The following is a 24,194-nucleotide window of genomic DNA, read 5'->3' on the forward strand; positions in this document are numbered from 1 at the left end:
GCGCTATTCTACAAAGATACATGCATAAAATTTCCAGTGTGCAATTAAAAAGGGGGTGTGGCCACAGGAGGGGCATGGGCAGGGAGAATGGAGCACAAGATGGATGGGACTAGGGGGTGTGGGTGGAAGGGACTAGAAGAGGAACAGAGCAGGAAATTATAGATAGGAGAGATGGAGTGGGAATTTGAGGGGATAGTGAATGATTTGCAGTTTTAGATATGAGTGGGAGTATATTGATGGGCCCATTTGAGAGATTACAGATAGATCATGTGAGCCCTCTTCCTTTAACGGCTAGAAAAAAACAAGATTTTTACTCACTGCTATGGATTCCTTTTCTCATTGGGTAGAAGAATTCCCTATACCAGATCAAATTGCCAGGACCACAGCTGAAGTCCTAACTATACAATTATTTACGTGTTGGGGAAATACTAAGACTATTGACTCTTAATGTCCTGCTGTTTTTTTCTCAGCTGATCAAGGAATTGTTTGATTTCTTAGGCCCTGAACAGCACAATGTGATGCTGATAGGTACCACAGTCCCTTGAGCTGACCCTGATGCCCGGGAACAGAATCTATTCACCTTCTGACAGTAGCATATTCTTACCTACTGAAAGAAAGGTTCCTGACTAGCACAATCTATAAACCTAAAGTACTGGGAGTAGGAACCCACTAGAGAGCCTACATAGCTGCTAGACTGCTTCAGGGGTGAAAACTAGAATGGGGAACTGGTCCACTGCCACCTCCTTCGGAGAGGAGAAGGGATAAAGGAGAAGGGTTGATACACAACCCAGCTTCAGAAAGAGAAAGCAGGGACTAGGGAGAGTCCCAGAAGGTCAGCCAATACCAGACATTCCTAGACTGCGTTTGTTACTATTGAACTTGCCTGTAACTGATGGATACAATTCTTGTAAATAGTTGCTCTGAAACATTGTTCCAGTTATTTGATCTCCATGTTTGAGTAAACCCTTCATAGCTTGGACAAGATATCCATGTGTGGACACCTTTATTGACTGATAGAGATGTGCTGAATGTGTGGATTAAAGTGCCAGCTGACCTCCTAGCCTTTGCTAGTCTTGACCTTGACCTTCAAAAACCAGTTAAAATCTATTTATAGTATTCTGCCCTGATGCTCACCAGGCAACCTAGGGCTATTCCAACTTACATGTGGCTGAGGCTTACAGAGAGCCAAATCACGGTGCAGAAGTGGGAGATGCACTATTTCTGAAGCAGGTCTGCAAAAGTACAAGATTCAGATGCCAGGGTGCAATTTTTAGGGCCACGATAACCTAATATGCTGGTTTCACCTTGGAATGGTAAGAATGGGAAGGGAAGCCACTGAATACCTTGTCTGTATATGGGGAGAGGGGGAGGAAGAAGAGGATGGGGAGAAATTGGACACTGTAGTGTGTGTTATAAGCCGATGTAAGATCATCTTTAACCACACTCAAAACCTTCAGGCGATTGGCCTACGGTTTCTGAGGGCTTTTTTCTCCATTTTTTCAAATAAACACCAACCAGTTGTTTTTTTGTTAGAGCAGTTTCTTTGGTATTAGGTTCTCTGGTGCCCCCCTGCAGACTATCAGTTGGCGCCCCCCCCCCAGGTACTGGACGGCGGGGGACGGTTTTCGCCGAGAAGGGGGGTCGACTGGGTCGTGGAAGGGGGTGAAAACGGAGGGACGGCAGAGTCTGGAACAGCGAGGGAGGGAGGGTGGGGGATGCCTTGCTAGCGCCCGTTTCCTTCCCTTTTGAAACGGGCATTTTTTACTAGTTTTTTATGATTTTTAACCGTGAAAATGATCGCTCACCACTTGCCACACTGACAGGAATTGTCAGCAATATTCTTAGAAACAAATTGCAAAATAAGATAGCAGATGTAAATTCTCAAAGTGGACATATTCCAAACACTAAAATGAAAATAAAATGATTTTTCTCTACCTTTGTTGTCTGGTGACTTTCTTTTTCTGATCATTGATAAGTCTCTGACTCTAAAGTTTAGCAATTTCATTAAAGCAAAATATATTTTCACATATCACAGACTCTTCCTATCCAAGGAGAATCTTTTATATAAAAACAAACACCAAAAAAAAAACCCAATCAGATTTTCACTTACCAGCTCTTCTACACTAGGTCAGCTAAAGTTCCTCTGAAACTACTGTTGGAACCATCAGCCAATGAAATGGCTTTTAGCTGTAGTATCCGGTTACCTGATAATTATGCAAAGCAAACATCATTGCAGTCATGCCCTCCTCTCAGTGTACAAGCTCAGAGAAAAAAACTCAAAATCTTTGAACCACTTACAGATTTTACCAATTACACTATTTAGTTTTTATTTCTCCCCAGTCTCACTTGCACACCTCCCTCCAAACCTGGCTGTTCTCTTTAATTTGAATGTTGTTCAAGCTCACCCTGAATGTGGAGTTCATCCCACACCAAAGACATAAATAGCACTGGTTGTATTCTTCAAACAACTTCAGCAGAGCCTGCCTGCCTCAGTGAGCACTGTGGTTAAACAGTGGAGAGAGGAGAATCACAGCTTCAGGTAAAACATTTTGCAAGTGAGCTGACCTCAGGAAACGGTAGGCGCCCTCCAGAAGTCTTCACCCAGGGCTGGTCTTAGGCAGAGGCGACCAAGGCGGCTGCATAGGGCCCCGCGCCTAAGGGGGCCCCGCTCAGCGTGCCTCAACTCTGCCTCGTGCCTCCGCTCGAGCCGGACCGGGACCGCATCGAGTCACTCAACCTCTCTCCAACCATAGGCAGATAAAGCATTCCTGGCATACCTTGTACACTGTAGCACTGTGCTGGATCTTTTCTTAAAATTTTTCCTTATTTTCTCCTTTGTTATGAGAATTGGAACTACTAATTGTAGTGGACTTGAACTGAATGATTTCGGGGGGAGGGGAGGTTTCATGATGATAGCATTGTGCTTATTATTTCAATCAGTTTTTTTGTACAAGTTTAGCTTCATTTGTCTTTATTTGAAATTTCATAAATAAAAAAAAATGTCTAAAATGGAATAATCTTATCAATGGGGTGGAGCTAGGGTGGGGCGGAGCTAGGATGGGGCCCCACCAAATTGGTCTGCACAGGGCCCCGCACTTGCTAAGACCGGCCCTGTCTGCACCCCCCTGCAAGGTTGCCAGGTGGGCGGTTTTCTGCAACCCGCTGCAGGAAATTTTTGTCCGCTGGGGGTCGCGGTTTTTTGGGCTATTTTGGGGGGTTTTGTGCTGGTTTTTCGGGCCGTGGGGGGCAGGGCTAATGACGTTTTGGGCGGGATTTGATGACGCTTTGGGAGGGGTTGATGTCGGAGGAGGCGGGGCTGATGACGGCAGGGGCGGGGTTGATGACGGCGGGGCAGGGGTGTGAACTTTTTGGGCGGGTTTGGGGACTGGGTAATTGCCAACACTGCCCCCCTGCGGTGCTTACCCGGCTTACCATGTTGGCACGGCCCTGATTACCGGGAAGAATATGGAAGGGGAGCTGCTAAATGTGAGGAGGATTGGCCTTGAGCCACCCTAGGGTGGTGGGTGACACACTTTGAAGATTTCCTTAAGGTGTCAGAAATCTGTGGCCAGCTCTGCTGCTAGTACTTTTTTCTCATGTGGGTGTGGGCATGGGCATACCCCCTTGATCCCATTACTTTACTCTTTTCAAAAGAACCGGTATATTGAAACATAGGGGTTAGGAGGTTATTCAAGCCACCCACTCTCCCTTCGCTTGCTAGCACATCTTTGAACTTGCAACCTCCAAGGATAATCTGCCTTCTTCTCCCATGGGACTTCCCGGCCGAATGTCTCAGCATCCTGCCCTGAGTAGTAGTTAGAGAGATGCATCAGGCCGCAGTCCATTCTCGGTACTGCTCTCATAGCACCATCGCCTCTCTAGAGGCGCGAATAGCGGGCAGGTTTCTCCCCGCCACAGCCGCCCCACCCGGCATATCAGTCGCTAACGCTGCAGCGCGTGATCCCGGGGAATCGAAACTTAAGGCATCACCTTCGTACAATTCCGGGGAGGAGGGGACAGGAGAGGAGAGCGCAGGGCTGCTGCTGTTGCTTTTCAGACGCTCGTCCCTGCACTGTGCGGTCCGGTCCACATTCGCCGCAGGTAGGTTGCAAATGACCCCCCCTCCCCCACGGTTACTCGTTGTTGTTTTGGTTTGCTTAGTACTTGTTGGATGAATTTGAGGGTCGTCCATATTGGGTGAAGCAATTTTTTTTGGTATCCTCTTTGCTGATGATGACTCAGAGTCTAGCTGTTTCTATTTATTTGCTAGTATATTTTCAGTTGGAACCTAGATGAGGCTGGATTTCGGATACGTTATTTAGTGCTCTGGAATTATTTGGGAAAAGATATGCGAAATCAGCACAACGATGTAAACATTCAGTGATGGTAAATAATGCGTGGATGTATCAATGAACTTTAAGAGGACAGTTAAAAAAAAAAGTGTGCCCATAATTAATGGAATATGCACATGGATCCCGTGTGTATATCTGAATGTCCTTCCTCCACATGTCCCACACTCATGTATTCCAGGGATGGATGTATTGTCAAATAACAAAAGCTATTGTTTAATTTTCGGTCTTTCCAATGCAAAATGGCACGAAACAAGCACATTTTGTTTTGGTTCTACTTTTTTTTAGTTATATCGAGGTACTAATGGGGCAATTCTAGAACTTGGTGTCTCAGTTTTAGGCACCCCAATGCTGGTCACTTAGCACCAATTCTGTAATGGTATCTTGACCTTTGGATTCCATTATATAATGCTAGCATGTCGGCATTGGCACGCCCATGTTTAGGCAAAAGGTAAAAGATGGCTACAGTGGGGTCCTCGAGATCCTCCCAGATTCAATTACAAAACCTTTAAAAGTTAATTTTTTCTTTTGCCCAATAGTTTAGATACGGACATTTTACATATATCCTCTGAAAATAAAAAAAAAAGAAGAAGACTGTTGATGTATTTAATGCTGGGGATTATTCACCTTTACCCTCCTATTTGCGTACCAATCTCGCCCCCATGCCGATGTAAATTTTTCTGGTTCCTCTCCACAGGAAGGTAACGCTACATCACAGGGGGCGTAACAGCGGGATCTGGCTTTCTTGAGGTTAAAACAAGGTTTAATGACAGGAGGAGTGCTTCTTTGCCTGACATTTACACCGGCCCCCCCATGTTTATGAGTGCCTTCTTATGTCAATGGCAGGCGTAAGTTGGTGCACCCAAGTATGCCAAGTGTGCATGTTACTGGGAGGCATGCCGATGGATCACCCATGTATGCCCACTGTGCCATTAGGTATTATTAGGAAAGGGATGGAAAACAAAAATGAGGATATTATTATGCCATTGTATTGCTCCATGGTGCGACTGTGCCTCGAGTATTGTGTTCATTTCTGGTTGCCGCACCTCAAAAAAGATATAGTGGAATTGGAAAAGGTGCAGAGAAGGGCGACAAAGATGATTCAGGGGATGGGTCGACTTCCCTATGAGGAAAGGCTGAAGAGGCTGGGGCTCTTCAGCTTGGAGAAAAGGCAGCTGAGGGGAGATATGATAGAGGTCTATAAGATAATGAGTGGAATGGAACGGGTTGATGTGGAGCGTCTGTTTATGCTTTCCAAAAATACTAGGACAAGGGGGCATGCGATGAAGCTGCAGTGTAGTAAATTTAAAATGAATCGGAGGAAGTTTTTCTTCACTCAACGTGTGGTTAGATTCTGGAATTTGTTGCCGGATAAGGTGGTTGGGGGGATTGGCTTAGCGGAGTTTAAAAAAAGGTTTGACGGCTTCCTGGAGGAAAAGGACATAGAATGTTATTGAATGGACGTAGGAATAATCCACTATTTCTGGGATGGGCGGGACGAAATGCTTGTTCTTTTGGCCACTGTCGGAGACAGGGTGCTGGGCTCGATGGACCCTTGGTCTGTGCCAGCATGGCGATGCTTATGTCTTATGCCATCTAGGTGCTACCTTTATAGAATAGCACCCGGTGCACATAGGCACCTGTCAAATCATGGCAGCTTTGCCATGCATAAGTGCAGCATATGTTTAAGTGACAGTTTATAGAATTGTCCCATAAATGTTTAGTGCATGCCAAAATGGAGAAAAAAATTCCAAAAGGAAAACGAAAAATAAATAAATAAATGCAATGAAATATTTTTCCACTGTTATGTCTATGATCACTTTGTATTTATAAAGTTTCTCAACATTATTTTTTTCAAAAGTTTGTTTTAATTTCCCCCTCTTGGACCTCTTTCTGACTCCAGATCACACGGGGGACTAAAGATACCTATTTCACATAACAGGTTCTGTATGGTTTCTCCAACCTCCATTGTCACCCAATCACAGGAGGTCTACTCTGGGTTTGCATTAGGGGCTGTAATCGAATTCTAATTCCCATAACTACTGCTTTCTGTCTTCCTGGATCTAGGTATACTCTGGGCTATTTATGTTCCCAGATAATGCCTATTAAAAAACTGTCTAAGTTTCTCCAGAGACTGAGTGTATGTGATGTGCCTTGTAAGCTAAATGTAAGGTAAAGAGAAGATAGAATAAAGACAGAGATAGGTTTAAATAGATAGATACATTTTATTTCTTACCCAAAGACAAGTCTTCAAGTTGGTACAAATACAGACATCAGACTTTAATCAGGTACATTCAGCAGACAGATTCTTGGTACAACCGGACAGAGCTTCGCCGTCTGACAGAAGCGTTGGGGAGGATTCCAAAGCTATGGCAATTTGTCCCCTCTTTTATACACAAATCTCTCCATAGAAGTCTATGGTGAGATACCTAGCTCTCAATTTCTGAGATGATACTTTCCCACGCAGTCTTATCAGCATGTTTTGGGAAGCGTTGAGATAACAGTTCCACATCTGTCTGTGTCGCAATACTTTTAAGAACTCTGTATAACCTCTGTAGCCTTCTATACAAAACTAATAGACTCCATTTTGTTCATCTGATTTAAAGTGACAGTTGTACCAGTTTGTGTCAGGACTCATTGTTCAGACCTGTTTTTTACAGATTCTGAAATATTAAATCATGTACTTGTTATTTGGCCTAGTCAGTACTTCTTCAGTTATTTTAGCTGTTAAAGGTATGTAAATTGACCCATCACTATTCCAGTGGATGGATCCCAAGCTAGGCCATATATTAACATTCCCCTCTTCACCCTATCCCATAGGGTGACACCAGGGTTAACATACCGTGGTACCATCCATTCCAGAAGGTATTCTATGAGGCCATCAAATTATCTGAGTCTTAAGATCAACTGGTACAATTTGGATTGCTAGTAGATATTATGCCAGACAGAAAACTTCATTCGTAGGTGGTATATTTCTGGGCATATGGAATTCCCTTTATATTACCCAACCCCTTGGGCCTTAATCTTGATATTACCCCTCTTGAGGCGTAAATGGGACAAAACCATGAGTTCATCTACAAAATCTCACGAAGTATAGGTATACGGGTAATAGCAATTTCAGGTGGATCATACTAATACTTTCAGGTTTTTCTATGACTTCTATTGTATCTGTTGCATAGTACATGGGGAGATAATCTAATGTATGTATCCCAGTGGTCTTGAGAAGGAATAGTGGTTTTGATTAAGCATTGTTATGGGCTCAACAAATATGTGGTTAGTATTCAGATTGCTGTTTAAGGTTATAGGTATTCAGAATCCTTAAACAGGTCGGAATTCTTGGATCTTACTATTACTCATCATTGGCATCCAATCATGAGCATTAATAAGTGGATAGCAAGAATGAGGTTGCCTTATACAGCAAAAATGGTAACAAAGGTCATGCATGGATCTTGACATATGCATAATGACCTGGAAGTATGGGAAGCAATTTATATATCCATTACCCCACTTGGAGCTTAGTCAAACCTACAGAAAGACATGTAATGTAAGTAAGCCTACACCAGAGTTAAACAATTGCATAGCTGGTTGATACTAACAGAGTTTACATCTACATTATGATATCTTAGCCAGTATTAGGGTTTGATGTTACCCTTGTATCTGAGCAAGATCAATTTCAATTTTAAATTACCTAAATAGAAATAATAGGGAAACTCTTAGAAAAACAATTAGAACAATAAAGAACAATAAAGAAAATAATAGGAAAATAAAATAAAACCTTTTCAATATCTAGACAGGATTACTGCTAAACTGAAAATAAAATAAAATATGAATCTATAATGTCCATAAACAGCAACAGTAATTCTCAAATTAAGTATCAGTTCCAAATTCTCTTTCATCGATCATGGTTGAGGCGGTGGAAGCGCTGAAGAATCTGGACGGAGATCTGGAAGATCTAACAGGACTGGGTTTTCAGGCTGGCCTGCTGAAGGAAGTGACTGGTCTTGAGATGGTTAGGCTGGTTCTGCGTATATCTTTCACATGGACCCAAAACTTATGGTCCAATAGTTTGCAAGGTGTAAAGATTATTGCCACAACCTTGGGGGATCTAACATCATTTGGATAGATCTTGAAGACGTACTTGTGGTGTATAAAGTGGGATCTTTCCATGTCTTTATTCTAGGCATACACTATCATAATCAGTCCATCAAGAGCCAGAGGCTGGCAAAGGAATAAGCAAAATGATAACTGTATATCTTAGTGGGCATAATCAGTGTGAATTGAATAGACATGAAAGACAATGTCAACATGGAGAAAACAGTGCTAATTAAGTGCAAAAGAAAAAAAAAAGGGAAACCAGAAGGGTTCAATAATGAAAAGCCAATTTACATAAATAGCAATAGTATATATGAAATTATATCTACAAAAAAACAATTAGAATTTAGAGATGATGGTAAATGTTCAATTATTGATGTATGGAGGGCAAGGAATATGGTGAACAGAAATAGGCAAAAAGGCACGGATAATGCGTTGCAATGTATAGCCAGTAGGTATGGATTCTTCACCTGTAATGACTACCATTCACCAAGGGTTGAGCCCTCAGCTGCAGGAGGCCAGCAGGATTTACGAGTTAGATGATTCAGAAAGAGAGGTAGAGGCCAAAGCTTTTTGTAACTCTAATAAGTGGAGAGCCTGTCTCTTTCGCTCATGGACCACTTGATGCATCTGTTGAAACTCACGCTCAATAATGTCTCGTTTTTCACACCAGGTAATGTTGGGGTCTGTGCATCTGTCTTTTAATTTAGCGATTCTTTGCTGCAACATAGCCTTCAGATCAGATACATTATCGGGTAGTTCTTCTTTGCTAGCAGTCGTGTCCTCGGTGAGGAACGTCAGCGGAATTCGTGTATCCATCTGGAGAAAGGCAAAACTAAAACAGACCAGTAAATTTATTGAAGGAAGTCATAATGCTAGGAGGTGGGTTGTGGGTATAAATGGGGGCCAGGAAAGGGGCTTGGTAAGAAACAAAGCATCGAAAATGAAAAACCAAAAAAATAAAAAATAAAAATAAAAATAAAACAAAATATTATACATCTGAATTGCGGCAAGGCATATTCAGATGGCAATGCAAGGAAAAGGTTCCTCGAAAAAGACAAATGGAAAGGAAAAAAACATTAAAAAGTGCAGCCACTTGATTGACCTTCACATAGAGTTTAAGTAACCCTTTTCAATCAGTCAAAGAAGTAGGGAGAAGCATATCGCTTTAAGACAAAGCTACCACGTGGTAAGAGTTAGTTGAAGCAAGGTGTTAGTTAAATACACAAAGCATAAATTCCAGGACTGCTGCTCACAGTGAAAGACAGAGAGATAAAAAGAGCAATAGTTGCCATATTGTGATAACCTGTTTTGAATAGAAAGGAATCAGAAAGTGGAGTGTACAACTTTCTCAATTTATGTCTGAAAGCTTCACCAATTCTCAGTCTAAGAATACTATAAAATCCATGATCAGCGCAAAATGCTCCCCCAAATGGCCAGTTCAAGGGAATATTTTTTGCATTCAGTCCATATAACGGATAATGGTTATTAAATATTTCTTCTTTCTTAGACAAGGAAATAATGAAAAGCTTTCAGATGTCACACATATCATAGAGAGATTTCAAAAATGAAGGCTTTATATTCATGAAAAAACTAAAGAAGTGAATGTCACATCAATTTAAACAGCGCAACAGTTAAAGCAGAAAACATTTTAACCATGAGCAATACACAGCTTTTATTTAAAAGGGATCCCGTATAAAGTAAAATGGCATAAATAAGTCAGTACAGGTATATATATAAAATGAACATCCTTCGGGGATCGCTCATCCCTGCAGTTGATAAGAACTCCCCAGGGAAGGTATGCTGAGAAGCAAATAAATAACTTGCTGACTTAGTTAGGTCATTTGTATGGTACCATAAATATACACTTGCAATTAAACCTAGAAAAGTATAAAATAAAGACATGTTATCTGTACTAGAAACAGAAACATCACATCAATATATAGACAGAGAAATGGTTTCTGGATACTAAATGAGAAGCTGAGTAGTGTGAGTAACTGAGAGCAACAAAATTAGATCGGGTTCGGATTACGTCCAGTCATTATGGGGCGGTTAATATTGATCCCTAGGTCTGTGGTCACTGCAGTCTACGTTGATCCGGGTTCCACAAAGGGAATGACTGTCGTTCTGGGGGATTTTGACGGACCTGCGGTTTTCTAAATCTATATGGCTGCGTCTGAAGACATTCAGCAGCATAATGACCATATTGTTGGCAGCGATAACAGAGCACATCAGGATAGCTATCAGGGCTAGGCCGGGAACGATAGTCCCTGGGTTGTCTATTAGTGATGGGTGGGCCTTTTTCAGGGTAATCATTCCTGCAGTCTTGGCGATGTGGGTTATCTAGCGAGGGGAGGTCACTTGGTCGCCTGCGGTCTCTTTGTGGCGATGGGGAATCTGAAGGAGGTTGACGGTATTGACTATGAGGAGAGTGCCGGCATGGACATTCCGTGGCGTAATGTTCCAATTGGAAACAACAGTTGCACCGTACTTCAGCTCGGTGGCTGGGAGTAGGCTGAGAGCGATAGTCCCGGCACTGATTGTTAGCACTAGGACCATTGAATTTATGTGGAATGGGTAAATGGGCTCTTGCAGGGGGCCGTCTACTAGGCTGCGGATTAAGACTGGTCTCACCAGGTATCAATAACGATGTCAGATCGACAGTGTCTGGGATCACGTAATCAGTGATAGCCGATAGCCATCTATTGAGGATCTGATAGTGGAGATGACGGGTGGAATCGGGTGTGTATGTGTAAATAAAGTTTAATAACCTTAGCAGAGTTTTGGTATTAAAGGTGCCGTTACGGGGCCACGAGAGTCCAGGCTGAAACTTATTCCAGGAATGCCATATTTGGCAAAACTTTATAAGGTTTATGTGGTCTCCTGGGAAGTGATTTATCACTCTCTCAAGAGGCAGCATAATGAATTGGTAAATCTATAAAAGTCCCTTATACTCACGCGTCTTCAAGAGCGTCCCAGCAACAGAACCTAGAATATAAATTACTAATTGGCGGAAAGCCCTATGCTTTTGCCGCACATTAGAATCATAGACGAACAATAGTAGCAAAGGTGAAGGGAATATGTAAGAAATTAGGTAGGAGCGAGTGGTGTTAGTTATTATGTGTATAATGTAGTCCAATATATGCTTCAGAAAGGTATATAAATAAATAAATGCCTAGTATCTGCTTATTTATGTTTCTTATGTTAAAATCAAAAAAAAAACTGTTTCCCCAGGGTAGGCTTCCTACAACTAGGATTCTGCTCTACCAGCCGCCAAGAGTCAGCTCCATTGGCCATGATTCGCTCCAATGGTGGAACCCTCAAAGGAGGGGAGACTACTACCCCTGAAAGTGCTCAGGAAACTGCGAAATTAGTTCCCTGAACTGGGAGAACAGATACCCTCTGGATTTTCGCTGGTTAGGAAGATTCTGCTCTATTCAAATGAAGATTCCGCTCAATTCGACTAACCTCCATCGGATATTTTAAATATACAGGTAAAAATTTAGACTGAAGATTCTGCTCTATTCAACTGAAGATTCTACTCAATTCAAACCACCAAAATACATTTAAGAATTTAGATACGCCCGAATCACCTTGTACACAATCGCAACGAAAGTCGTTAGACGTCTCTTTATTAACCCCGCGGTCATCTATACAAGTAATTCATAAATGGGCAATAATGCCAAAACCGCAGGCCACTCCGAAAATGGAATGGAAGTCTGCTCAAACTAATTTGAGATACCCTCATCCCTCGATGGATGTGAATCCCAGACATCAATATCAAAGTTAATTGCATGACACTAGTAGAAGAAATTAAAAAAAAATTAAGAAATAAAGGGAAAAAGAAAAAAGAAATAAGAAATATAGCCTGTTCCTAAAGAGAATCTCTGAAGCCTAATCCAGAAGTAGCAAGCAAAAAAATTATTTTAAAGGGAAAAAAACATGTAAGCTCTTCTGGTAAGGCACCTTAACTTTACCGTGTATACTAAGGCTGCCACACAGCAAACTATGGAAGGAAAGCTTGGAGGTGGTAGAGCGGAACAGGAAGGAAGCTAGGGCAGGCAGTACAAACTCAGTCATGCAAGACGAACAAAGCTGAAAAAGACTGTGAAATACTTAACCTTGTAGGACAGTTTTGACATACGTAGCTTAGTGTTAAAGATTGTAGATGGGCAGCGGACCAGCACTGCCATTATAGAAGTAAAAGTTATGAAAATTTGAGCACAAATATTTGTACAAGAAAGATTCTGTAGCTAGCATGCTCTGGAAATCACGCTATACCCTTGTGTTATAGAACACAAGCACAATATGATAGCATTTAGATATAACAAAAACAGTTGCTTCTCAACAATATAACCACAATATGCAACAGTCTTCCTAAAGTACTACCAGTTAAGCATTCAGCAAGAAATACATGCGTATTAATCATACTAAGGTAAATGTGACATATATCTGTACAGGGCAAAAGAAAGTAACATCTATAGGAATTGAGTAATACCATTTAAAGTGCGAAAACCAGGATCATGAAGCATAAATCATGGGGGGGCCACGTAAATGAATTATCAGCATAATACCAAAAACAGATTAAAGAAACATTGTAACGTAATCACAGGAAGCCGCACTAGGACAAAGAAGGAGAAAGCCGGTTGTCAAAGGAGTAAATTATGATACCCTTTGAACACCCTGTCTCGAGGTTAAAATCATGGCTCAAAGGCAGAATGAGAAAGCATTTGTTTAAGGAAGGTGACAACGGCCAAAAGTCAAAGCAGTATGAGCAGAAAATTTTGGGGAATGGGAGACACCGTCCTAATAACATGATACAAAAGAGGAGGAAAAAAAGTATGCCCTGATAAAAGGAGAATGCAGAGTAAGACTAAGATACAGTGCCATAATCTTAAAAGTGAAGGACAAAAAAAATACATCCATACATTCTTACATGCTCAGAGGTGCACGTGTAACGGACTTGGCAGCAGGAGGCATGAAAAGATAAGTCAGATTACAATTATGAGGGGAAACCGGAGTTGAAAGATATGAAAAAGATATGAGAGGGAGTTAGTTAGATGGATTTAGGAGCAATACAGTTGACAGAGGATAGACAGCAAGAGGTTCACAATATCCCTGTGTAAATGATTGGTTAACTTGTACCACTTCAGCATAGAACAGAAAAAACGGACGGAGAAGGGGAAAAAGTTATTTTCTGAGCGTTTAAAAGTGAACTGTAGCCTCTGCCAAAGCAGTGCTGGACTGATAAGGCAGCTAAAATGGGCAAGTGTCCCAGATTCTCATGTCCTTGAGATAGTGAACTACAGCGCTTGTTAGGGAAAACTCTTAAAAGCTACAGAAAGAAATGGCAGTTTCGGAAGCCGGGATAAGGATATGTGAGGGAAAAAAGGGTTTAGAACTTCAGCTCTTCGGGCAAATTTAAATGGATTTATAAAGGCAGATTCGAAGCCCAAGAGGGAGTATATATGAAATATGACAATTACTAGTAATGTAGTAAGTTTTGTTCCAGAAAGAAAATTAAAACGCACACCACATGGGACTGAGAAGGAAAAAGAATAGTTTTATAGGGAATCAAAAAAAATGATTTCTAGTTTGCACTAGAAGCCAAAAAGGTGTATGTAAGGTGTTAAGTTACCCCAATTGGTATCGTGCGGGCCACACCCTTATAAATTTTAGGAGTCGGCAGAGCATCAGAGAAGAGGGCAGGGAGGATTATTATGGCAGAGAAAGTGGGAGCAGAACAAAACGTTGTAGAGGAAGGAATTCAGATTGGACTTAAGGGAAAAAGAAATAGCTATGGGGGTGGGGTGAGAGCACAGAACTGAGCAGCAGTGAAAAAGGGCAATTAGGTGGACTACGCAGTAAATAATAACGGGCAGGAAATGCGCTTCAAAGTGAAAAAGCCAAGCCAGATTTAGACAACGGCATACAGAGATAAGAACTAAGAAAAACAGAGACGGCACAGTATAGTGCCCACAAAAATCCAAGTCAGACGGAGTGCAAAAACACACACAAAGATGTAAAAGAAAAAAGAGCGGACCCGCCCCCAGACCGCAAGACAGCCATATACTGCTACGGAAGTTAAAAAGGGGAGATAAGAGATACAGAATCAGGAAATGTATGTAACAGCGGAAAAGATAACACAGGAGCATGAGATAGAAACTACATATCCATAAGGAGAAACGGAAATCAAAGGTTCTAATGCTGCACTATGAAAGAGAGCCGAGAAAAGTACAGGAAGAGGGGGGGCTGTGGGCTGTTAGAAGGAAAGCATAGTTCAGAGAACTAAAAGAACTGAATAGGGTCTTATGGGAAGTGTAGTGCACAAAGATTTGGATACGGCAAAGTCATGGGAGGCAGAGAAGTTTAGAGATAAGGGGAAAACAGCAGTTGAACGGCGGTAAGCAGCTACATAGCTGAGCCCCGCAATTAGTGTTTGCAGCTGAAAAGAGAAGAGAGTTGTAGGAAGTAGGAGGGACAGTCCCGAGGCAATAAAAAAATCTCGAGGATAACTGTTTCAGCACAAGATCGAAAGTATGTGTCACACACACAGAGTGAAGGCAATAGCAGATGTGGAAAGGTGGGGGCTGTCAGGTATAGGAACAGAGAAACCAGAAGGATTTTAGAAGGGAGCAATCTGAAAGCGTGCTGTTCTCCCAGAGTAAAGAAAATTCCCCCGATCCGGGAGCCTACAGAGAAGAACGGAGCAGGATTAGAGCCAGGGGATTAATAGGAAGAGGTAGGCAGAGGAAGTTAGGATGCAGGAGAGCAGGGAAAGGGATTGGGGGGGGCGACAGAAGAAGAAAGAACAGAATACATAGTAAGAACAGGGGGACAGGGATTTGAAAAGGGGGGATTAAGACAGAACACAAGATGGAATGGGAAACAGAAAATGCCCAATCTCTAAGGATTGTTAAGCGAGAATGCTAGCATAAAGACCAATCCAAAGATTTTGAACATTGAAATAAAACTTACAGCAAACCCCAAATCGCAGTCGCCTGGATTCGGTGTTATGCACCATTCACACAACAAGCACAGTCTTGCGCACATCTCGCAAATCAAAGAGATGGACAGGATAGGAGAAAGAAAAGAGGGTGAGAAAGAACAGAACAGAATATAGAAGTGAAAGTTAGAACTCAAAGAACCATCCCCAGTAGGTTAAAAATTAGGGAAAGAGATCAGCATAAAAAGGGCAGAGAAACAGGCGTGTTAGTACAGCGCAGGGCATGAAAACATTCAGGGAAGAAAGTAAAAAGACAGAAGAATAGAGGAGTATTTAAAGTAGGGGTGAGAACGGACAGAACATTGGTGCCCAATACCCCTGAAGTGGGCAGTGTCCGTGATAGGGGAAAAATGAAGGAATAACAGCAGGGAGATTGGGGAAGGAAAGATGAGAGAAAAAAAAAGAGAAAAAAGTGAGAGAAAGATAACATAGAACATTTGAACGCACAATATAAGTATCCCCTCTTGCGTTCAAAAGAAGAGAAAGGAGGATAGAGTGAACGGTCAGCGTACGGCTGGTCACCACTGTTTTAATTTCCCCCTCTTGGACCTCTTTCTGACTCCAGATCACACGGGGGACTAAAGATACCTATTTCACATAACAGGTTCTGTATGGTTTCTCCAACCTCCATTGTCACCCAATCACAGGAGGTCTACTCTGGGTTTGCATTAGGGGCTGTAATCGAATTCTAATTCCCATAACTACTGCTTTCTGTCTTCCTGGATCTAGGTATACTCTGGGCTATTTATGTTCCCAGATAATGCCTATTAAAAAACTGTCTAAGTTTCTCCAGAGACTGAGTGTATGTGATGTGCCTTGTAAGCTAAATGTAAGGTAAAGAGAAGATAGAATAAAGACAGAGATAGGTTTAAATAGATAGATACATTTTATTTCTTACCCAAAGACAAGTCTTCAAGTTGGTACAAATACAGACATCAGACTTTAATCAGGTACATTCAGCAGACAGATTCTTGGTACAACCGGACAGAGCTTCGCCGTCTGACAGAAGCGTTGGGGAGGATTCCAAAGCTATGGCAATTTGTCCCCTCTTTTATACACAAATCTCTCCATAGAAGTCTATGGTGAGATACCTAGCTCTCAATTTCTGAGATGATACTTTCCCACGCAGTCTTATCAGCATGTTTTGGGAAGCGTTGAGATAACAGTTCCACATCTGTCTGTGTCGCAATACTTTTAAGAACTCTGTATAACCTCTGTAGCCTTCTATACAAAACTAATAGACTCCATTTTGTTCATCTGATTTAAAGTGACAGTTGTACCAGTTTGTGTCAGGACTCATTGTTCAGACCTGTTTTTTACAGATTCTGAAATATTAAATCATGTACTTGTTATTTGGCCTAGTCAGTACTTCTTCAGTTATTTTAGCTGTTAAAGGTATGTAAATTGACCCATCACTATTCCAGTGGATGGATCCCAAGCTAGGCCATATATTAACAAGTTGCATGGCTGCTTTACAAAGAGGTCCTTTTATTAAGATGCGTTAGGTGCTAACACACACCGAACATAGCCAAAAATGGAGTACCACGGGTTTATTTATTAGTTTATTTATTAGGATTTATTTACCGCCTTCTTGAAGGAATTCACTCAAGGCGGTGTACAGTAAGAATAGATCAAACATGAGCAATAGGTAATTAGAGCAGTAAAAATATTAAAACAACAATACAAAGTATGGCATGGTATATTACTTGCAATGACAACATCAGTATGTACTAGAACATTATAATTGGTAGTTTATAATTGGTAGGTTGTGCTCAGGTCTGCTGCATTTACTTTGAAATCTGTGCGTGTTAACTGTGTGCTAAATAATTAAAAACAATTTCTTTGAGGGGGTATGTCATGGGCAGAGAGTGGCCATTCCTGCGGTAACCGGATAGCGCTTTCACATTACCACACTCTGTTTTAATGCACAGATACTGCATGAGCCCTTACCGCCTACAAAATGGGTGGTGGTAAGTGATCAGGTGGTAATTTAAAAATGACTGCACACTAATGGCAACATTAGCACAGGGCTAACACAATCTATAAACCTAAAGTATTGGGAATGGGAACCTACTAGAGAGCCTACATAGCTGCCAGACTGCTTCAGGGGTGAAAAGTAGAATGAGGAACTGGTCCACTGCCACCTCCTTCGGAGAGGAGAAGGGATAAAGGAGAAGGGTTGATAACAACCCAGCTTCAGAAACAGAAAGCTGGGACTCTCCCTAGTCATTCCTACGGGGAAAACCAGTTTTGCACTGTAGTAACTAATAATTGAGAATTAGAAAGTATGAGAGACTTAATTTGTTACTATTTGTTAAAATGTCTTGGGCTTGGTGTGTGCCAATTTGGAATTGCCACCGGGCTACTGCAGAAGCCCAGCAGTAGTTCCCACCCCCACCATGCACCATTTCTGGAGGTGTAGTGCCGGGGTGGTAGTTGCTGCCCGGTTACCACCGCGTTAGCTCAGGAACCCTTACCGTCACCTAAATAGGTGGTGGTAAGGGCTCCCCCTGGAAATGGCCGTGATTAGCACATGGCCATTTCCTTTAAAAAAAAAAAAAACCCCAGCCTTTTACCCACTGCGGTAAAAGGGGGCCTTGGTGTGCGTTAAAAACACGTGCTGATAGTATCGCAGGCCCCCTTGTACTGTAGCTTGGTAAAAGGGACCCTATGTGTATGGGAAAGGCCTGCATAATGGCACGCTAAGTCCATTTTTTTCCCTCAGCTTAGTAAAAGGACCCCACAGTTAACTAAACTGTGAATTGATGTCCACACTTAGGACAGTCAGCATCAGTCCTAGCTCTTTCTAAATAATGCACAAAATATGCTTGATTACTAAATAAAAAAAATTAGTATACTACCAGTAAAGGTTTCACAATCTTCTTCCTGACTTGGCAGAAATAAGCGGAGACCTTAGAGAAAGGTAGGCACAGGAATTTTGTCTTAATAGTAGATTTCATCTTCATTTTTTTATATTTGTATGTTTCTTAAACTCATTTGCATACAAATAGAAGAAATAGACTCATATTTTTAAATCTGTTCAATGTTATTTTTAATGCAAAGGAGCCTTGCCAGGTGTTTTTGTGCTGACACTGCTACTGCTAGTAATGGTCTGCCAGTCAATCTCTGTAAAACTGGACGAAACAAGATCCAGCACATCCCTATTATAGCATATAGTTACCCTTTTGTGTTAAATAAGAATTAATAAGGGCTAATCATTGGCATCATGAACGGCTTCTACTACAAACTCCTGAGGTAGCAACAGAAATAATCATGTGTTCTTCCTTTATCTCCAGTTATAAGTAAAGTGGTAGCTAGCATTCATGCAAGATCGTAAACATATCCAGAGTTTAAACACACGAGGCTGGTCTTAAACACAGGGCCCTGTGCTTATCTGAGCCAGCTTTGCAACTAGTGGCTGACCAAAAATTAATGCTTCTGAATGACATGAGGAAGGACCTAGCATAGCTAGAAGAATGGACCGATATTTGGCAACTAAGGTTTAATCCCAAAAAATGCAGGGTCATGCACTTGGGTCGCAAAAATCCGAGGGAACGGTACAGTATAGGGGGTATAGTGCTTCAGTGTGCGAAGGAAGAGCGGGACTTGGGGGTGATTGTGTCTGACGACCTTAAAGCTTTCAAACAGGTAGAAAAAGCGACGGCCAAAGCCAGAAGGATGCTTGGGTGCGTAAAGAGAGGTATGACCAGCAGGAAAAAGGAGGTGATAGTGCCGTTGTATAAGCCTCTGGTGAGGCCTCATTTGGAGTACTGCATGCAGTTCTGGAGACCGCACCTACGGAAAGATGGAGTCGGTCCAGAGGGCGGCTACGAAATTAGTAAGTGGTCTTGAATGCAAAAATTATAGGGACAGGCTTATGAACCTCACCATGTATATGGTGGAAGAGAGGAGGGAGAGAGGAGACATGATAGAAACGTTTAAATATCTCAAGGGCATTTATGTACAGGAAGAGAGCCTTTTTCAAATGGAGGAGAGCTCTGGAATGAGGGGGCATATGACAAAGTTAATAGGGAATAGGCTTAGGAGTAAGCTAAGGAAGTATTATTTCACACAAAGAGTGGTGGAGGCGTGGAATGGCCTCACGGTGGTGGTGGTGGAGTCGAGGACTGTTCCAGAATTTAAAAAGGCATGGGATAAGCATGTGGGATCGCTTAGGAACATGAAGAATTAGGGGTTACAGAGGATGGGCAGACTGGATGGCAGTGGCGTTCCTAGGGGGGCTGACACCCGGGGCGGATTGCCGATGCGCCCGCCCCCCGGGTGCAGTGCCCCCCGGATGCAGCACGACCCTCCCCCCGCGAAAGGATACCCCCCCGTGAAAGAACCCCTCCCCCCCCCGGGTGCACGCTGCTGGGGGGTGCCGCGCGCGCCTGTCCTCCGTTCGTTTCATGCTTCTTCTCTGCCCCGGAACAGGAACCTGTTCTGGGGCAGAGAAAAAGCATGGAACGAACAGAGGATAGGCGCGCGCGGCACCCCCCCCCCAGCGGCGTGCACCTGGGGCAGACCGCACTCACCGCCCCCCCTAGGAACGCCACTGCTGGATGGGTCATATGGCCTTTATCTGCTGTCATGTTTCTATGTTTTCCATCTCTATCTCCCGGAGCTGCTAAGGGGGCCAGTGTTTTCAGCAGGAGATTTAGGGCCCACCCCAGCCTGCCCATAGGTCCACCCAGTCCCAACTCTACCCCTGACACACCTTGCTGACACGGCCTTAATAAAACATCATCTGCTGGCTCTGTGGGACAAGTTTGACAGCTCTTATCACCAGACTGGTTTTATTAAGGTGTCTCCTGCTACCACTGGAAGGGGAAGCTGCTCAGTGGGAGATTCTGGCTCACCAGCTGTAGTAAAGAAGTAACCTAATGGCTAGTGCAGTGGGCTTTGAGCATGGTGACGTGGGTTTGATTCCCACTGCAGCTCCTTGTGACCTTGGGCAAGTTACTTAAACCTCCATTGCACTAAGTACAAAAACTTAGATTGTAGAGACAGAGAAAGTACCTGCATATAATGTGTACAGTGTTGCGTACATCTAGTAGTGCTATAGAAATGATTAGTAGTAGATGACCCACAAAAGCAGGAGTCTCCTGCTCAATCAAGGGTGGTGTTAGCAAATGCAGGGCCCTTTGCAGATTTTGGTGCCCCCCACCCCTCCCAGCTCCTTGCCTTGCCTAGCCCTGCCCCTTTTTGACAAGATGCTTATTTTTTAACTTATGTGCACTGTTCCAGAGAAGAAAAGAGTCAATGGGTCCACTCTGACTACTACTACTTATCATTTCTATAGCGCTACAAGGCATACGCAGCGCTGTACACCATACACAAAAAGACAGTCCCTGCTCAAAGAGCTTACAATCTAGATAAGACAGGCAGACAGACAGACAGACAGAACAATTAAGGGTAAGGGAATAAAGAGGTGAGGATAAAAAGGACAGGGCAAGTGAGCAGTGGTTTGGAGTCAAAGGCAGTGGTAAAGAAGTTTGGACTTGAAAACAACCAAAGAGGGGGCTAGACGTACAGGCTCGGGAAGTTTATTCCAGGCATGAGGTACAGCAGGAATGGAGTCTGGAATTAGCACCTGACAGGATAACCATGAAATAATAATATCCTCACAAAGCACACACTCCAATATAGTCAAGAGCCTAAATATGATAAATTATAGCAACCAGTGTTATGAAAGCACCTATTCCATAAGAAATCAAAGTACTGTCTACAGTGCCTATGATCAATCAAATCAGTTTTGATTCTGGTCTCTGCTACTAATTTTAAGTCTCAGTATCAAGCATATATATATATATATATATTTATATATATATATATATATAGTTTTTCTCTCAAGGATTTTATGCCAAAACCCCCTTTTGCCAACATTCTCAGACCCTCTGTGAACCCTTTACCTTTCATGCTTTCCTTTAAGTGCATTTTTCATATTGATAGGGTTCTGGCTAGGAGTCGACCGGCACCATTTTGAACCCTGGGAGCCTCAGGGGTATGAGCATCTTGGGATTGCTTCTGTGCCATCTTGGCTAGACACCAGGGATAGCCTTGGGATGACCCAAGGGGCTGTTGGAGGGGGGTGGGGGCTTGTATCAGTGGGCCCATACTGTCAGAGGGGAAAAGATGGGGTGTTTGTTGGGGGAGGCTGTGTAGGAAATTGGTTAGAAGGTAGGTATAAACTTTTGGAGACTGCCAGCCCATTTAAATGAGAATGGGTCCAACTTGGAGCTGTTTACAGGGCCCTTTTACTTAGCTGCGTAAGGGTCTACGCATGCCCAATGCATGCAAAAATGGACTTACCGTATGGCTATCATTTGGCTCTTGCAGTAATTTCATTTTTGGTGTGGAGGAGTGGCCTAGTGGTTAGGGTGGTGGACTTTGGTCCCGAGGAACTGAGTTCAATTCCCACTTCAGGCCCAGGCAGCTCCTTGTGACTCTGGGCAAATCACTTAACCCTCCATTGCCCCATGTAAGCTGCATTGAGCCTGCCATGAGTGGGAAAGCGTGGGGTACAAATGTACAGTGCTTTATTTGTAGAAAAAAAGGTGCCGGTACTCATTATGGGCGGGGTCACCACATATGGCTCCACCCCTATGATAGCCACACCCCCTATACCAGCCATGGCGCATATAAACAGACATCATTGAAAATATTACAGTACTATAGGAGAAAAAAAATAACGTGATTTTTTTTCATTATAAATAATCTCTGTAAGCTCTTACAGCTCCAGTATACCCAGTGCAAAATAAGACAGCCAATGTAAATTCTCAAATTGGACATATTACAAACACTAAAATGAAAATAAAATGATTTTTTTCTACCTTTGTTGTCTGGTGACTGTTTTTCTTTCCATATTGGTCCCAGTCTGTGATTCTCCTTTCCTTTGTTTTCGCTTAACTCTTCTGTGCCATTTGTCATTTTTGTCTCCTTTTTCATTGCTTTCTTCAATATTTTTCAGGCTCTCTCTCTGTCCAGATTTAATTAATTCTTACTATCCATTCTTTAATTTCCTTCATCTACCTGTGGCTTTTCATCTTTTCCTCACCCTTGTTCTCCCCATGCCCCTTCCTCTTATTCTCCAGTCTTTCTCTATTCCCCTTTTCAATCCAGCAGCTCTGCTTTCTCTCCCCATCCTTCCAGTGTTTCCCCTATTTCTTTCTGCATTCTTCCATCCAGCGTCTTCCCTCTTTCTTTCTCTCCCTATCCTTCCGCTTTCCCTCTCTCTCTCCCCATCCTTCCAGCTGCTTTTCCCTCTCTCCACATCCTTCCATCTGTTTCTCCCCTCTCTCTCCCCATCCTTCCATCTGTTTCCCTCTCTTTCCCCATCCTTCCATCTGTTTCCCTCTCTCTTTCCCCATCCTTCCATCTGTTTTTCCCTCTCTCCCCAATCCTTCCATCTGTGTTTTCCCTCTCTCTCCCCACCCTTCCATCTGTTTTCCCCTCTCTCCCCAATCCTTCCATCTGTTTTTTCCCTCTCTCTCCCCATCCTTCCATCTGTTTTTCCCTCTCTCTCCCCATCCTTCCATCTGTTTTCCCCTCTCTCTCCCCAATCCTTCCCTCTGTTGTTTTCCCTCTTTCTCTCTCTCCAATCCTTCCCTCTGTTGTTTTCCCTCTCTCTTTCTCTCTCTCCCCAATCCTTCCCTCTGTTATTTTCCCTCTCTCTTTCTCTCTCTACCCAATCCTTCCCTCTGTTGTTTTCCCTCTCTCTCTCCCCAATCGTTCCCTCTGTTGTTTTCCCTCTTTCTCTCTCTCCCCAATCCTTCCCTCTGTTGTTTTCCCTCTTTCTCTCTCTCCCCAATCCTTCCTCTGTTGGTTTCCCTCTTTCTCTCTCTCCCCAATCCTTCCCTCTGTTGGTTTCCCTCTCCCTGCCAAATTTCCCGCGAACGGCGTGAAGTCGCGACGCACGTTGCACCAGCCCCTATTTCCAGCCGCTGCTGCTTCTCCTGTTGAGCAGCAGCGGCCGCTACACAAAGAAAAAGAAGATTTAAAAAAAAAAATTGAAACCTTGCTGAAACGCGGCACCCCGGCACTGTAGACAGCCATTAGGCATTGGCTGTTGCCCCGCAGCCGCTCCTCCTCTTGCCTCTACGTCACTGCCTCTGGAGGAAGACCCCGGAGGAGCGCAGTGACGTAGAGGCAAGAGGAGGAGCGGCTGCGGGGCAACAGCCAATGCCTAATGGCTGTCTACAGTGCCGGGGTGCCGCGTTTCAGCCAGGTTTCAAGTTTTTAAAAAAATCTTTTTCTTTGTGTAGCGGCCGCTGCTGCTCAACAGGAGAAGCAGCAGCGGCTGGAAATGGGGGCTGGCATTGCGTGCGGGACATGGACTCACAGGGCGGGGGAGCAAAAAAAAAGGTGCCGGTACGCCGTACCGTTGCATACCGGCACAAAAAAAGCACTGCAAATGTAACAAAAAAAAAAAAATCCGATACGCCCGTCTGAAAAATAATTTGTCTTTTCTGCCGTGCGTATCGGACGTGCGCCAGTTGGCATTTAGCGCGCATAGGTCATTACCACCCGGTTACTGCGTGAGACTTTGTCGCTAGGTCAATGGCTGGTGGTAAAGTCTCAGACCCAAAATGGTTGCACGGCAATTTTGATTTTTTGCCACGTCCATTTTCGGCAAAAATTTTAAAAAGGCCTTTTTTACAGGTGTGCTGAAAAATGATTCTGTGCGCGCCTAAAACCTGCGCCTACAGTACTGCAGGCCATTTTTCAGCGCACTTTAGTAAAAAGGA

The 24,194-nt window shown here is 43.1% G+C and overlaps 1 protein-coding gene across 1 annotated transcript in view; it reads left to right on the plus strand.

Moving 5' to 3' along the window:
* The first annotated feature begins 4,036 nt into the window (after positions 1–4,036).
* Positions 4,037–24,194, plus strand: part of LOC115462209 (probable ATP-dependent RNA helicase DDX60) — a 368,606-nt gene continuing 348,448 nt past the window's right edge. The window contains exon 1 of the mRNA XM_030192223.1: positions 4,037–4,101. The gene's annotated coding sequence lies outside the window, so the exon portion shown is untranslated. The remainder of the gene's footprint in view (positions 4,102–24,194) is intronic.

The sequence above is a fragment of the Microcaecilia unicolor genome, chromosome 2 (assembly GCF_901765095.1).
Source record: "Microcaecilia unicolor chromosome 2, aMicUni1.1, whole genome shotgun sequence".
NCBI lineage: Eukaryota > Metazoa > Chordata > Amphibia > Gymnophiona > Siphonopidae > Microcaecilia > Microcaecilia unicolor.